Genomic DNA, 17119 nt, shown 5'->3' with positions numbered 1-17119 from the left:
CTTTAAATAATAAAATATTACATTGAATAAAAAAATGCAATTCTCCCATCTGAAAAACAAAGGTGTCCTTTGTGATTGACATCAAGTCTTTAAGGGTTAGCACATACAGTTCTTGTATGCAGGGGAATATCTGTGGAAGAAAATACAAACTTTGCAAATTGATCTTGGTTTGCTTAGTTAATAACACTCAATGTTTTTTATTTAATTACAGTAGATTGCAATTCATTATTTCAAACAGATTTAGAACCTAATAAGCATCAGACTCTTCCTTTGTGGACATAACTACTTCCAGCTTCTCAACCTTTTGTAATATAAGTACAGGAAAAAGAATAAAAAATATGTACATAAAGGGAAATATGTTAGAACAGTTGTCTGTTCATTGGAGCTGGATAGTCAACACAGCAAGAAAAATTAAACTGGGATTTAGAGACACTTTTTTTACCTTGTAGAATGGAAAGCTTTCATGATTTTACTTTAATTACCTTCTTGTTCAGTTTTTCCTTTGTTGTCTAAAATATCAATGAGACTTCTGTCTTCTATTTTCCATTGTTATGAATCTCTTGAGCAAAATTGCTGCCTTTAAGTAAGAGCAGAATAGAAACTGGAGACAAAAGCACAGAAATGTTTAGGCAACAGATTCCATTAAGAGAAAAAAGGGGAGAGAAAGAAAATATGTCTGACTGAAACAAAATTTCCAAGTATTTTCATTTCTTCCTACTGCAGAAACTTTCTGACCTCCTCCAGGATAGTTTCCCAAAGCTGCTGTGAAGGCAGCAAAGTAGAAGATGGATGGAGAGAGTGCCGTGCTCTGCCTTTCTCCCCCTGCTGAGCTCTGCCACAAGGCAATGCCACCTCAGCTCTGTCCTCTTCCAGTCCCTTTACCCACTTCTCACTCCTTCCTTGCCTGTAATTGGGCTTCTAAGCTGTCTTGGGAAGGAAAAGAGCTAGAAGAAGCACACTGAGAAAGCCTGCTGGCTAACCCTGGGACTCAGGTATATTCAGGTCACTGCAGCTCACACAATGTGGCAGCTGAAATGAAGCAGCATCACAGACCCATAAAATCATCCAATCATTCATGCTGGAAAAGACCTCTAAAATCCTTGAGTACAACCATAAACCCAGCACTGCCAAACCCACCACTAAACCATGTCCCTAAGTGCCATAACTACACATCTTCTAAGTGCCTCCAGGGATAGTGACTCATCAAAGGAAACCCTTTTTCTAAAGCAAAGAAGTCTGAATTAACCAAAGCTTGGTAGACTGAGGATAAGATTAATTGCAGTGTACCATTTCTAGAATTACAGTGTTGGCAGAAAGATATTTGTTTAAAATAATTCTTTTTTTAAAGAAACACACTACATTATTATCATAACTGAAATAAACCCAAAAGATTTCAATCATACTTTTGTCTGGGAAACTAGCTGTAAAATAACAAAATCCCCACAACTTTGATTTTGGTATGTGGAAGAGAAGACATCTAAATTAATCCTCACATCTTTTCACAGCTAGATTGATGAATAACTATGTCTTAGAAAATAAAAATAGGATTTCCAAAGACTGGAAAGCAGAGAACAGAACAACTGCTCCTTCAAGCATCTTTTTGTCTACACCAGTGATTGTGAAGAAAATGGGATGGAGTACATTGAGGATTCAAGACACCAAAGCTGAGGACACATTAGTTCTTCTTTTCCAAAATGTTGTCTGGGAGAGGCAGACAGTCTTATTCCCAAACAATCATGTGGTCCAAGTGGCTATGGACCCTCCATCCATGCCAGCCAAAGCCAGCATGTGCTCCAGCTTAAACAGGGAGAGGTCAGCCTTGGCACAGGTACCAAACCCACCAGATTGCTGCAAAAGGAGCATAAACCTCTCAGAGCAGAATTGCCATGCACAGCTGTAAACCCACTTAAAAGGCTTCACACAGGGGCCAGCACCCAGCTGTGAAAAGTTTTTGTTCTTAAAAAAGAGCATTGCCCTGCCAGCCTAATGTGCCTCTCTGATCAGCTGGAGCTAACAAGATACTTGTTAAGAGAGAGCTTAGGTTAGTCAATCCCTAGTACAGATATGTGGAAAAATGTAAGGGGATGCCTTTTTAACCTCTCAATTTTTACTATTTTTATTATATTTTAAATTTATATTTTATTTTATTTGACTTCTACTATGGGGGAGAGAGGAGTAAGATCTGGAAGCTTTTTCAGCCCCAAGAATTTGAGACACCTTCATGATACTTAGTATGAATGCAGATGGCTCTTCCCAGGTCCTAGTTTTCCTTTTTCCAAATTTTTAATGGGTTTGGACTCAGGTTTCCTTTCTCCTGAACAACTCTAGTGTAGAAAATAGTAGGTGTTAGTCCAGTTATTCCAGCAATCCTTTCCATCCCTGTGAGCAATGAACTGCACTTATAGCACAGCATCCAGCTTCAGGATGTGTCCACAGACACTGTTTCACCAGTGTGTTGTTCTGGGGAGAGGCTTTCACCTGGGACACCCTCAGTTTGGATTCAAAGTCCAGGTGTGTGACAGAGATTATTTCATGCATGTGAAGCCATTTACTGTCTCCATGCTTTGTATCTGAAATGGGGAGAACCATGTTTCACCTGTAAGGAGCTGAGGTAGTAGTAACTTGCTGAGGTTTCAGAGGATGAGAGAACTGCATCAGTGCTTAGAAGATTTAGCAGAGTCCCATCTGCATAATGTCCAAGAGATTTTTATTGGGGGTTTAAATGGAGGTGGACTTTGGTGTGTCTCTGCAAGCTCAGAAGAGCTGGTCTCACACCCCCTGCAAGGTCTGAGCAGAGCTCTCCAGGAGGAAATCCTTCACCTTGCTTACTTGCCTGTCTGCAGATGGCTTTGAGACACTACAGAATATTTTTCCTAAGGAAAAAGATGCCTCTGCAGAAGACAAGGTTTTAAAAGGTTGTTTTTTATCAATTGAATTCTGAGTAGAAATTGAATAGTGGTTGCCTTAGATCAGTATATGGCTTGTAAAGTAAAAGCCTGGCAGACAAAATACAGACCTTCTTCTATCTTGTATTTTTTTTATGTCCCAGTCAAGACAGGAAACAATAAATGCACTACTACATTATAAATTTATTTGTGAACTACATTCCCAGGGAAGGTTAGTATAAGCTGGATGCCCCCCTCCTCTCACTAAGGCTCACAATCTTTATAAATTACAGTCTCCTCTCTTTCTGTAGATGTCTCCAAGACCCACTGCCTGCAGCTCATGTCTGAGTGAGCATTGATGTCTCTCCCCAGCTGTGTCACCTGTGCCCACATCCTTGCATGGCACTGACTGCTGTGGCTCTCTTCCCCATCATGTGGGAGGGCAGACAGCATTTTAGGAATAAATGTACAATACCAGGCAAGAAAGAGGGGGAATGGCTAAAGCCAGGTGTTCCTCAGAGGTCTGTATTTCTTGCCAGCAGCTGGATTGCATGGGAAGATACAGATCTCCAGGCTGCTCTCTGCAAACAACTTCTGTGATGAATTTAGACCCTCCGTGCTTGTTGCTTGCCAGAAATTCTTGTGAGAATACACTAGACATGAGGAAAGGCAGAGAAAGAGCCACAGCTGGACCCTGGCCAGCCCAGCTGGCATGGTGGTGTGTGTGCAGCCCCTGGAGCCTGTCCAGGGACAGGAGGTGGGGGAAGCCACTGGCAGCACGACCTGCTTTCCTTCTCCACACATGACAATAGCCAGGTCATGGTGAAAGGGGGAGCCAGGCTTGGAACAAAATCACTGGGCTGCACTCATGAGAACTACTGCACCACTGAACAGCTGGAGATCACTGATGTTTATCTCCATGGGAAACATGGCTGTTTCCATTTGCCTTCGTGCTGCTACACTCTTTGCAAGGAAGAGCAGCCCCTTCTGAAGATTAGTGAGCACCTGAGCCAGAAGGGCTATATTATGACACAAAAGGCTTTGACCAGTTTTTGTATTACACCACACCTCCCCTGTAAATATGTGTTTTCATAATGGCAGAACTGGTACTTCTTTTTGTCAATAATCTACTGAGAAATCCCTTGGTGTGATGTGTGCTCAGGTAAATTGTGCTGATTAGCTCTTCAGGAGGGGCTAATGAAAATCCCATTAGCACTATTTAACAAAAAGGTAAATAAGGAAATCTTTTGGAAGTGGGCAAATATTTGGCATCAGTCATGTGTCTCTGTGAGTAAAGATTTTTAGAGTGGCTGCTGATGCCACTGTCTATAAAGAGCCATGCATCCAGGTTAGGAGTGAAAACTGATGTTGCTAAAATGTGTAACATAAGTATTTTGTTTTGCAACTGATGAACTTGCAGTAATCACTCTTTCAGGATTATACAAAAGGAATTATGTCATTTTCAGAGCTATGAGTACAGACAAGACAATTTAGCAAAGACACCTAATTTCTAACCAAAAGGCTTCATCAGATATTTTCATTAGTACCACTGTAACTGGAATGCTTGCCCAGGAAAAAAAAAAAAAAAAAAAAAAAAAGGTGGCAGGGCTAAGGGATTCAATGAGCCCAGTTTATTTTCTGGAATACATATATACAGCCAATCACCATAACAGCTTGTCCCAGATTGAGACATTTTGTAATCTGCTGGCTTTCACTAGCATCATGATTAGAGCAAGATACACAAGTGCTCCTTTGAAAACATGAGCAGTTCTCTATCTTTCTGGATAACTGAAGGCTAAGCCTGCAAGGACTTTTAGAATAGCTGCAGGGAGGAAGTTTCTAGGGAAAGAACTCATTGTACCCAGAGATGGCTCTTGCTATGCTTGTAGGAGTACATCCTGCAGGCAGCTTCCCAGCAAGAAAGACTAATTCTAGTTAGAAATGTGGGGAGGCATTGGGCTAGAATGAAGGTCAAGCAACTTTGAAAAAAGATTTGCATTTTAAAAGAAAAGCTTCTACAATATGTAAATGTCCAGATATTTCATTAAACAAAATCTGTTGAATATCAATTACAGTACTGGCTGGTGTTTCTTGACTATAGCCTTCACATCCAGTATTACCTTCTTTTTCCATAAGCAGGGATAGATTTTTGCAATTAATTACAGCATTTGTTGGACCTATAACAGTAACTTCTTTCCTTAAGCTGCTCTTTTCCAAGGTCAGAAGGAAATTACCTCTCTCCACCTATAGTATTGCACTGTTGGCATGGAATATCAGTCATGGATAGGTTTTTTCATTTTCCTCACGTGATTCCCAGTCCTTACCAAATGCAGCAGTCCTGACTGGGGGACAGAGGGGTGGGATTGGAAACCTGTTTGATCCAGCATAGCAAATACTCTGTTGAATTTGGGAATCCTCCCAATTCCCTTCATCTGTGTCTCAACACTATTCCTGCATATTCTCAGATGAAGGAAAACACACCACATCTTCATATGTCTAGATAATAAGAATTGGTTTCAATAATGACAGAGCTAAAATTGCCAATGTAGATAGTAACTTCAACTGCAATTTAAATTCTGGACTCAAAAAAGAGAATTCAAACAGCATCTTTTTATCTGCTATCTTGGGATGCTGTAGGAGGGCAAGAGAAACCATACAGCTGGAATATGTGGTTTTTCTCTGCACTTAAAAATCCTTTTATTGAAAAGGGAGGAAAAAAGTGGAATTTCAAAATCTGTGTATTTGATGAGAGTAAATTAGTCTGGAAAGAAATGAAAAACAATCCATTGCTATGGTAAAGGGTTCCTTCTGTACATCTGCCAAGGTCATTGAATGCATAAATCCAGGGAGAGTACAGAAAGCAGCTCAGCTGTTTCCCCACAGCAGCTCTCTTAGGACTCAGAAGGGTGAGGGAGTTTTCTTGATATTTCAAAACTGTTAAATATCACTGAAAATATATTTCTTATGTTTGGCAGTTTGAGATCTCAGCAACATGTAATGGATCTAGTGACAGTGATACCCAAGAGACTATGGAATACAAACAGTATGCCCACCTTTCTTTCCAAGGTCTCCTTCCTTCAGAGATCCCACTGTGAGGTTTGTGTGTCACAGTCTTTCAACAACTGGGCTTGTTGTCAGGCTCTTTGAATTCAGGTCAGTCTGTTCTCTGGTTTTTTTCCATTTCTGCTTTGCAAGGCAGTGCTATTGAGCAATTCAGAGCACGTGCATGGGTTAAGCCCCTCAAAAGTCCCTTCCTCCAGCCAACACCCTTCTCCTGAAGTAACCCATATGATTTCAGAAGTTTTACTGGAGTTGAAGAACATCAGAGTGTCAAAACATAAATGCTCAGTGAAAAAGAAAGTTCTGTTTCAATGTTCCCAGGTTGCCTTCTGTGTGCAACTGCCTAAGTGCCGCTTGGTACATCTGGCTACCTGCTACAGACTCCTGAATCCCAGGTAAATATTTGGATGTGAGAGATGTGGTGTCACAGCATGGGCTGCTAGCACTGTGGTGGGAAGCCTGAGTGTTTCAGCTCCATATTCTGAGAAATACAGAAATCCTGGCCTTGATCCATTGGTGGGGCTCTCAGGCTTTCCTTTTTGTTTGTTCTTGGAGAAACTGGAGAATACCCACTGGACGGTTAACAGGAGAGTGAAAGTCCAGCTGGATGAGTCCTGTAATGAAAGGTTGGGCTTCTTTAGTCTGGTGAAGAAAAGGCTGGGGGGAATCCAAGAGGAGCCTACAGCTTTTCAGAATCACAGAATCATGCAATGATTTGGGTTGCAAGGGACCTTAAAGATCAACCAGTTCCAAGCACCCTGCCATAGGCAGGGACAGCTTCCACTAGTCCATGTTGCTCAGAGCCCCATCACATCTGGCCTTGAACACTTCCAGGGACAGGGCATCTACGAGTGCTCTGGGCAACCTGTTGCACTGCTTTGCCATCCTCACAATAAAGAATTTCTTCTTAGTACCTAATCTTAACCTACTCTCATTTTGGAGGCATTCCCCCTTGCCCTGTCCCTACATGCTCTTCAAATAGTCCCTCTCCATCTTTCTTGTGGGTTCATTCAGGTGCTGGAAGGCCACAATGAGGTCACCCTGAAGCCTTTTCCAGGCTGAGCAATCCCAATTGCCTTAGCCCTTCCTCATAGGAGAGATGCTCCATCCCTGTGTTCAGCTTGGTGGCCTCCTCTGGACTCGCTCCAGCAGATCCATGTCTCTCCTGTGCTGGGTCCCCAGAGCTGGGTGCAGGTTCCAGGTGGGTCTCACAGAGCAGAGCAGAGGGGCAGAATCCCCTCCCTGCCCTGCTGCCCACACTCTCTGGGTGCAGCCCAGGTCAATTTTGGCTTTCTGTGCTGGGAGTGCCCATGGCTGGGTCATGTCCATCCACCAAACCCCCAATTCCTTCTCACAGAGCTGCTCTGATCTGTCCATCCCCAGCCTGTGTTGAGGCAGGTGCAGCCCAGCCCTTGGTCTTGTTAAACCTCATGAGGATTCACTTCCTGGACTTGTCCTCACTTGTGCAGTGTGAACTGCACCACTCAGCTCTCTGTCATCTGCACACTTGCTGAGGGTTCACTTGATCCCTTAATCCATGTCAATAATGAAGATAATAAGTAGCACAGGTTATTTAATATAAGCAGAGTTGACAAGGTTGTACCAGTCCTTTGGAGTGGCAGACCATATGACAAAGGGCAATAGCCACAAGCTCTGTGTTCAGAGGCTCAGGACAGGCAAAAAACCTCTTCACTGAGGTGACAGCACAGCACCAAAGCATGATATCCACTCAGGTTGTAGAGTCTCCATCCTATGAGCTTTTCAATATTACACAAAGCCATGAATTCATGCAGTGTTGGTGACAAACATACTTTTAGCAGGAGTTTGAACTAGAGAGCTCCATATGGTGCCTTCTGACCTACACTTCCATGAATCTGTGGTGATTTGAAAGCTTCTAGGAGTCCTGCTCTTCAATAAGCAAGATCACAGGCAGGAATAGCTTATTAATCTTCCAGAAACAGATAAACAATCCCCACTTTTCCTCCCAGGGCAGCTGTACTCTTTTCCCTCTCCTTCCTCAGGTTGCACACTTGTTGAATTTCCTATCTGTGAGAACTTCAGAGAGGTTTCAGCTTTGTTCTGTGTTGAGATGGCAAGCATTTCACATCTGCAGGTTTCCATGGGACCACATTAAGGATGCTGTCACCCTGAGTAAATCACTGTCATAGTCAGGCTGGCAGATGCAGATAGAGAGCTGAGATCACCAGCACCAACCTGCCCCAGTATCCATTACACTGTAGCTGGGCCAGCATTTCCAGGCATCTCCCCTTCCAAATACCCCAGATGGGATTGTTCTTCAGTGCATCATGCTCCATCCAAGAGGGAAGCTGGACTTTTGATCTCTGTCTCCCCTTCTGGTGCTGCAGAAGCACCTGGGCTTATGCCCCAGAATCAGGTCTGCCATTAAGAGTATTTGCAATAATCTCTGCAAATTTGCCAGAAAACCTTGCTGCTGCCTACACTTCAAGCACATTGAAAGGCTTGCCTGTGATTTTTTTTAATCACTCAGCAGCAGCAGCACAGTCTGAGCCTGTGAAACAGCTCCATTGAGCACATCAGCTGAGTCACTGCTTTTTACCACAAAGCCCTCACAGCAGAACCTGGAGAAATCAATAACACCAAGCAGCTTTAGCAAAAGTGCTGAGGTTGTGCAAGGTTCTTGTACAGAAACACACCAAGTGTTCACAGCAGGAAAAGCACCTCAGCTCATTAACACTGGGAAAAAACCTTTAATTCACCACACACACCTAGGTGCAACCTCTGTGATGGGAAAAGGTGATGGCAGTGGGATCAGTGACACCACCAGAGGGGGAAAGGATCAGTTTTATCACTGAGCCCTGGAATACTGTTTATTGCATTGTGTATTCATCTCTATTCTGAGCACACAGCCTGCATAAATACATGGATCCTGAAGAGAGGCAAAACACGAGCTCTTCTTAAACTGTAAAGCTTAGCTGAGGGCAGCAGCACCACAGGAGAGCTGAATGCCTCTCCCTTAGCAAGTCACCCTGTAAATCCTGCTATTTCTGGGAAACTCTGTTCCCATTATCCTCTGTGGAAGGGATAACAAGATGCCAAATCCCACAAGAGTAGGCAGGCTGTGCTACTCTCACCACTATGCAGAGAGAGCTCTCAGCCTGCAGCATAGCCAGGGGCAAGAGTCAAGACTCAGGACAGCAGCCTGTTCCAGTCTTCTCAAACACACACAGCCACACGTGCATGTACCCCCCAGCTTGCACTCTGCTCCTACAAATCTCTTCTAAGAAACCTGCCTGTAAGTATTGGCCAGCCATGCTGCTCCTTTGATAGCTCTGTGAAACTCTTTGCATATTGCAGTGATTTTTGTTTTGCCTGCTCTAAAATTTGGAAGACCTGCTGGACATTTCACCAGAGTAAACATATAGAAGCATAACACTAACTATCCACTACACATTTCTTCACTCTAGAGGCAACTGTATATGAAAATGGCCAAGTGTCTCTTTCTATTGACAATTTTTTTCCATCTTGCATTAACACAGCATTTGATTTTACCTTTTCCCTCTTCTCTGTTTTAACTTCAATCTGTGAAAAGGTACAGCCTCCATCCAGAAGAATAAGACTTTCCACAGTATGCAAAAGTTCTTTGTTTGAAATCATATCCCAGCACACACATCTCTTATCTGCTAATATCTTGTGATTGTAATCACAAGATTCTTCTAAGTATTACAATATCTTCTTTATTCAGTTCCATGGTCCATGGGAATTTGGATGCATTCCACAGGGCATTTGAGCTCTCTGACATTTCAAAGTCTGTGATTGCTGCAGCAGCAAGAACCTCCCCCTTGAAAACTTTTAGGGCCAAAGAAAGAAATTACAGCTGTGCAGGAAAACCAGGTACACCCAGTTTAAAGAGGTGTGGCCAGACATGGCTGTCCCCAGGGTGAGCTGAGGCATTATCTCCTTCAAAGAGGCCACTGGAACAGTGTCACAGCACCCCAGGGGCCACAGCTCTGTCTTCACTTTCCATATCTCAGTTTAGCTGCTAAGATCTGAGGAATATGAGCAGGGCACCATGTGCATGCACAGGCCATGATAATATTGGTTTTGCTAGGGCTGAGCTGACCTTTTGTGTTTGACCTTTTTGGTTTGAAAGAAAACAATGGTATTTGCCTTATATGACACGTAGACTTTCCAAAACCATTCAGCTTCCCTACTGTCTGCTGATGTTGCATCCATGGTCTGCAAAATACAACACTACTCAGCTGTTGAGAGTGAACCTGTAAGTGGCAAAGAAAAGCCTGATGGAATAATACCAAAGCAGAGACATCCACAAGCCTTCTCTGGATCTGAATTACTTTCCTTAATAGCAAAAACTGATAACTTTATTTGCTCTTTTATAATTACAAGGAGAAGTCAAAGAGCTGAGGAAAGACCAAGATGTATGCAGCAAGACAGAAAGAGTACACACATCCCACCTTATAAATAAATAATCCTTTAAATAAAAGACTTATTTTAACATCTTTCTTCAGTGCAGCTAACATAACAAACTCTTTAAATCAAAGCACACCTGGACATTCTCTTGTGTTCAAATTATTTATCTACAAAGAAACAGGTAAAAAACATTTCCTCCTGTGTTCCCAAAAAGGTCTCTTGCCTCTCACCTCCAGTGATCCCCCACAGCATGACAGAAACAAACCTCCAGTTTCACAGCCTGTGACTTCAAATTCTTTCCAAAATAAGCAACCTTTTTTAAATTTCAAATTGCTTCCTACAACTAAGGGAGCCACTTCTTGGCACAAGCTGGGGAGATTCCACTGCTGCATAACTCATTGCTGCACAGGGGTAGTGGCTATGAGAGGATGCACTTTGTCCAATTTCTTTGTACCAAGCTACTTTTGACCTTTCCAAGCTAGACTGGACAAAGATTTAGAGTCCACACAAAGAGAGCCCAGTCTGGTGAGGCTCACAAGTGGCCAGACCAACCAACTGAGCCCTTCATTTACAGCCCTACCAGAAACTGTGAAAAACTGCTTTGCACAAGGTGAACACAGCAGTGAAGGTATGACTCAAGATCATACTTTAGAGACTTACTACTGGGACAAAGGGGACATCTGGGATGTAACCCAATGATTTATCCTACTTAGGGATAAAGACAGCAGGGCAAGGTTCCTCCATCATTAGGTGTGTTAAATATGAGGTTGCAATGGCTGATATCTTCAGAGCATTAGCACTACAGGGTAGAGAATCCTTAGCAATTCCTTGTAAAGTCAGCTGTCCTGGGGTAATCATTTTTCACTGTATATGTTCTTGCACTTTTTATTCTGCAGAGGGAAGAGTGAAGCTCTTATTTTTCTCTGCAGTCTTCCCCACTATTTCTTCATTTTTGCTTTGAAAGCACTCTCACATTCTTCTTCACAGGCCCTCTACATACATTGTCTCCTCTGTTGTACTGCAAGAAAAGCAAACTTGCAGTTCAAAGGAGGTGTGAGGGTTTGGATTTTTTAATGGCAAACCTTTCAATAAGTGGGTGAGGCGTCTGATCACAGGTAGTAAGCTCCATTAAGTTCTGCTAATCCACATTTGTGCTGGCTGACTGAATAAAGTTTCTTCTCTATTATTTGCTTTGGAGAAGCATCTCCAGGGGATTCTGCACTCTCCTTCTGAGGCTCTGTACCTTATGCAGCCAGTGTATGGTGTGCTCCTGTTAGAGACTCAGGACCATTGGTTACTATCACAGAGGCACCTTTGGCTATGGTGGGGCTCCAGACCCACCCTGGAAGTCACTCTTCACAGGCAGTACCCAGACTGGTGTGTTGGGTTGATGTGGCCAGAAATGTGTATTCTGTCACCATCTGTTGAAGCCGGGTGGGGCAGTGATTCCTTATCTCCATGGCACATATTATCTGCTAATGGGCCATCTTTAAAACCAGGTGGGGCAATCATCTTTATCTTTTCCACAACCCATCCTCCCTCCAGGAAGATATCATCTGCTGCTGGGCCATTCAGTCCCACTGCATGACTGATAAAATTACATCATCCCACTGGGAGATGCTCCAGCCAGGGGAGCAGCCAAGCCTTTACTACCTAGATAAAATACTGAGATTTTGGACAGCAAGTGACTGTCTTCCCACTGGATTTCAGAGGAATACCAGACCTTTCCAAATCATCCCTGGACCTTCAGAGGAAAACTGCACCTTCTACAGGAGCACTGCTCCAGCTGAACCACATCTGCCACTGCAGGAGGATGCAGCCACCATTTAATGGGACTGCTGCCAACACTCTGACTGACTGACAGGGTGTCAGGTTGTATTCTTACTCTGTCAGAGTTGGGATTGTTCTGTGTAATACTGTATTTCTAATTTAATTTTCCTAGTAAAAATTGTTATTCCTAATTCCCATATCTTTGCCTGAGAGCCCCTTAATTTCAAATTTATAATAATAATTTGGAAGAGGGGAGTTTACATTCTCCATTTCAAAGAGAAGCTTCTGCCTTTATTGGCAGATACCTGTCCTTCAAGCCAAGACAACTGGCTGCAGACTGAGGAGCTACAAGTGGCTAAAACACAGCCACACACCACAGGGTAAGAGTGGAACTGTTGTGACTGTCTCACAAGTGCCAATTCTGACCTCATCAGCAATCCTGCAAGAGGGACTGAGGCTTCTGAGAACACACTCATCTCTATCTCCCTACTGCCAGTCGTGGGTGTGTGCCCACAAAATCACATCAGTGTAAGCACAGAACATCTTAGGCTTGGGGTGATGGTTCAAACTGGCTTTTTGAGTGAGGACCAGACTACAATTATTTGTACTGTGAAGAATGTCTAGGGGTTACAAGCTGCTGAGTGAGCCATGGAGAATTGCCTGAAGGGAGATTGCTGCTCTCACAGCACTGGTTGAGGACAAAAGCAGGGCAAATTTGCTGTTTGGACAGTTGTCCTTGCTAGTTCATTTTTCAAAGGAGGTTTTGAACTATCTGCCCACATAACTTTTTGACATATTCATGGAATACTATGTACTGAAATTTTGTGTGCATTGAATCTATTCTTTTGGTGGGGAGGTTCTCCATCTGTCAAGCCTTCCCTTCCAAGTCAAGGTGAGTCCTTTGAAAGCTGGAAGTCCTACCAGTGGAAGAGGAGATGGCTCTGTTCATAAAGTCATTCCAGCACAGGGCTGAACCTGCCCAAAATGTGAAACCTCTCCATCTTTCCATGTATGCCCCAACACTGACAGACTAAACCATTTTCCACTGACTAATACTTCTCACAAAACAGTGATCTCAGTTGGTATCAAATTAATTTGACCAGAAACTTGGTAGGAAATTTCTCAGTGCAGTTACCAGACTCTAAACTGTTTTGTACCTGGTGACAGTGGGATAATCATGGAGATGTTTAGGAATTGCATTTTATTTTGCATTTGTATCTTGTAGTAGTATTTTGTTTATATGTGTTTATGTATGTGTGCCAAACACTTGAAAATAGATGGTGGACACTAGGATCCCTAAATTGCATCTGTACAATTCATCCAGGATTGTGACCACTGTGCATGCACAAATTTTTGCTACTAACACTAGAACACCACTTTTAAGTAAAACTGTAAAGGATGGAGTCATCAGTACAGAACTTAACTGAGGATGGGTTGGGAAAAAAGAATTTAATGAAACAAAAATGAGCTCTTTCTTTATTCCTCAGTTAAATAATTGTTCATTTCAGATCCAACAGAATATTCTCTTAAAAAGATTTAATTGTGGAGGGAAAATGTAAATAGGTTTTTTTAGTAAATTAAAATTCAGCAAACCAACCATCATTTTTCCAATAGTCACTTAAAAACAGAGTATACAGAAATGGTGATAGGAATACCTAAATTAAATGTGCTTGTAACTTGGATAGTATTATTACAGGTCAGTAGCTCTCTAGGGGTGAAAACAACCAAACAATAATAGTATAAAATGAAACAGACAAAGAGTAGAGATTTTCAGTCTCACCAGCGTTTATTTTCCCAGAAAATTGCTTCAAAAGAGAAAAATTCTGGAAATGAAAAGTGTATTCATTATGAAATGATTTTGCATTAACTTGATAAACAATAAAATAATGGTAGGAAGACTTTTCTGCCCTTTGAGGAATACACTCTTTTTTGAGTTTAAAATTATAATAAACCATTGAGAGCCTACTGAGCTAGGTAATAAATGTAGCACAGCAATTTAAGAGTTCATTTCTGTGGCTCTATAATAGTTTCCAGAGGTTTTTTTATCTTAGTAGGGTTTTTATGGTTGTGCAATTGTAGTAATTGAAAGTAGATTAAAAAAATTATTCTCCTCCAGACCTTTTCAGGAGAAAAAAAGAGATGAAATCTGTGTGATGTTTCATCTGGGAAAATATGGAAATATAATTTTCATATAACATAATGGTTAGTATGCCTGTACCTGCAATCTCATTATTACAGGGAATATGTATAAAATTTAAATTAAATTGGACATGCTCTCCTGGTTTGTACACCACTTCCCACCAGCATAGGCAGCTCTGAGAAAAATTACCCCTGGCACCCATGTGAGCAGAGAGAAGGGTCTTCAGCAGCACAGCTTCACCCATGGTGTGAGGTGTTAATGCTCCCTTGGGCAGCACCTGCCCCACTCTGATGAGCAGGAGAAGCTGTGCTGGTGCCAAGACCTCTCCCAAGCCATGGCAAGCTCCAGCCTCATCTCTGCAATGAGAACATGAAAGAGAAACACGTGAGGCTGGAGCTCGTGTGCAAAAGGTGAACAATGTGAAGATTTTCATGCTGAATACAGGAGAAGAAATAATAATCATGGGGGGGGGTTAAAGAGTGTGAATTAAAATTTGTGCAGGGAAAAGTGATAGCAGGAGGCTGGAGGTAGGCAGGGCAGCTCTGGGCAGCTCATGTGCAACAGAGGTGTTTCTGTCCTTCCAGATTTGGATGGGAGAAAGGTGGCAACACCACAGGCAGAAGGTGCACCCCTGCTGTTCCCAGCTTTAAAGACACTGGGCTTTGAAGAAAATGGGAGTTCAGTATGAGATTGTAAATCTGTCAAGATGAGAAGAAAAGTGACTCTTGGCAGAGGAAGTAGAGATACCATCTCAAGCAAGACATGTAGCAAGTGAGAGAAGGCAGACTTTGCATCCTCACAGACACAAGATGCCAGAATGATGTGGGAAAACTGGAACATGAGGCTTAGATAACACAAAAGCTTGAGAGAAAAAGAAACATCTGACTGGAGATAGGTAGCCACCATACTTAAGTCAGAAGGGCTGAAAGGGAGAGAGCATGTAGTGCCATGACATTACACACCTGTGGGAGAGCAGCACAAGCCAGAAAGGCAAGGGTGCTGCAGGTGGAAGATCTCCAGAAGAACGGGATAGGAAGGTGGAATTTCATATTTCTTGTGTGAGAATTTTATTAGATGTCCCAAGTCCTTCTGCTTTTCAGCTACACTGGAGAAGGAATTATATGCTGCCATGTCTTAGAAATGCATAGTGGCATTAATGAAAAAGATCTCTAGCATGCTGTGCCCTGCTATGAACGTGCAGGAGCCTCATACCAAGCCCAGTATCTTGGCAATCTTTGAAAACAACACAAAGAAAACACTTTAAACCAGATTAGTTTATAATGCTGTGCAAGGATTTGCCAGATTTCATTCATGTTCTGTAAATAAAAATCCTGTTATCTGAGCCACAGTGACCTCTGAAATCAGGGAAACAGGGATATTGACACACTCAGAGGAAAAATTCTCTGATGCTACATATGCATGAAGGGACCCTGGCTGCATCAGCATTGTGAGCCAGGATAATGGACCCTCGTGGCACAACAGAGCAGGGGTCACTTGCCCAGAGCAGGATGGGGATGGAGTTGCCATCTGCACATTCCTGATTCTCTTCATGATAATCAGCCCATTTTTCAAAACATACTTTGCATGCAAACACAAGTGCTTAGCATTTATATTAGCAACATATGTGGCATTGTTTGAGCTGCAAGCTCATTAGCACCTCCATGTGACGTGCCACCTGAACAGAATGGAGCTTGCAGAAATTAAAAGGTACAGGGAAATGGCTGAGGGCAAAGTAGACAGTGGCAAACAATAATATCTAAAAGCAGGGAGAGTAATACTTTTAATTTACCATGCATTTTGATCGATTGCTCCAACAAGCTTCCATTTAAAGGCACACAAAGAACAGTCATGTCCTAAAGGCAGTGGCTGTGAGCACAAACAGAAAGAGTCTGGACTACACTTGGATCAAAAAATCAAACCAAGGAAAGAGAAGAAGACTGTTGAATCCCTGAAGCATGTGTCAAGAAGGTGGGAGAGATACTATAAAAATGCAATTACTACTGTAGAAGATGATTATTAAAATATGCAAGGGCACAGATTGCATCTATAGTAGCAGCACTTGTGACTGAAAATCATGAAGGATCAGTATGGATGCTGCCAACAGACTAAGACTGATGTAAGGTAAACTGCATGGACAACATCCCCAACACTTAATTGCAATAGAAAGTTTGGCTTTGTAGAGAATCCTCCTCAGTTAAATCGAGAATGATTTATTGAAGTGACTTTCTCTCTCTGTGGGTCCTCAGAAGGGAACTGAGGATGATTTAAGTACTTAGATGTATGCACAAGCCACCAAGAAAGGAAAAAACAGTGCCAGGACTAATGCTGGTTTCTGGAGTAGGCTGCTAAAAGTCTGGCTGGATTTTGTCTGCTCTGTTTAAGAAAAGCATAAAAGAGGGGCTTTGAATGAGATATAAAAAGGTGAAGAGGGTTTTTACTCAAATTAACACGGCATGACCCGAAGTGATGCAGAGCTGTGAGGTAGATCTCCTTACACCTTCTCCTTCTGCTGAGCACATTACAACAGTTCTAGCCTCTGCAGATCCATTTCACTAAAAGACAGGCTAGAGTTTAGTCACTGTTGCAGCCAAGGAAACCTGAATCAGCTGCATCTGAAACAGATTAGAAAACATCTTGTAAATAATATTCTCCTCCCCACATTCCAACCCCCTGCTCTTCAGAATAGGTCCTTTCCTTCTCTCTTGCTCACAGACTGTAAACTTTTCCTGACTTCCTAATTGCAAGAAACTTTACACAGTTGGGAAAAACTCTTTCTCTCCATCACCTTTGGGGTCTGGCTGCATTTCTGTGCTTCCTGCCCTCTCAGAAGCCTCCAGCCCCTCTGCATGGCAGT

The sequence above is a fragment of the Oenanthe melanoleuca genome, chromosome 2 (assembly GCF_029582105.1).
Source record: "Oenanthe melanoleuca isolate GR-GAL-2019-014 chromosome 2, OMel1.0, whole genome shotgun sequence".
NCBI lineage: Eukaryota > Metazoa > Chordata > Aves > Passeriformes > Muscicapidae > Oenanthe > Oenanthe melanoleuca.
This window is presented reverse-complemented; position numbering follows the sequence as displayed.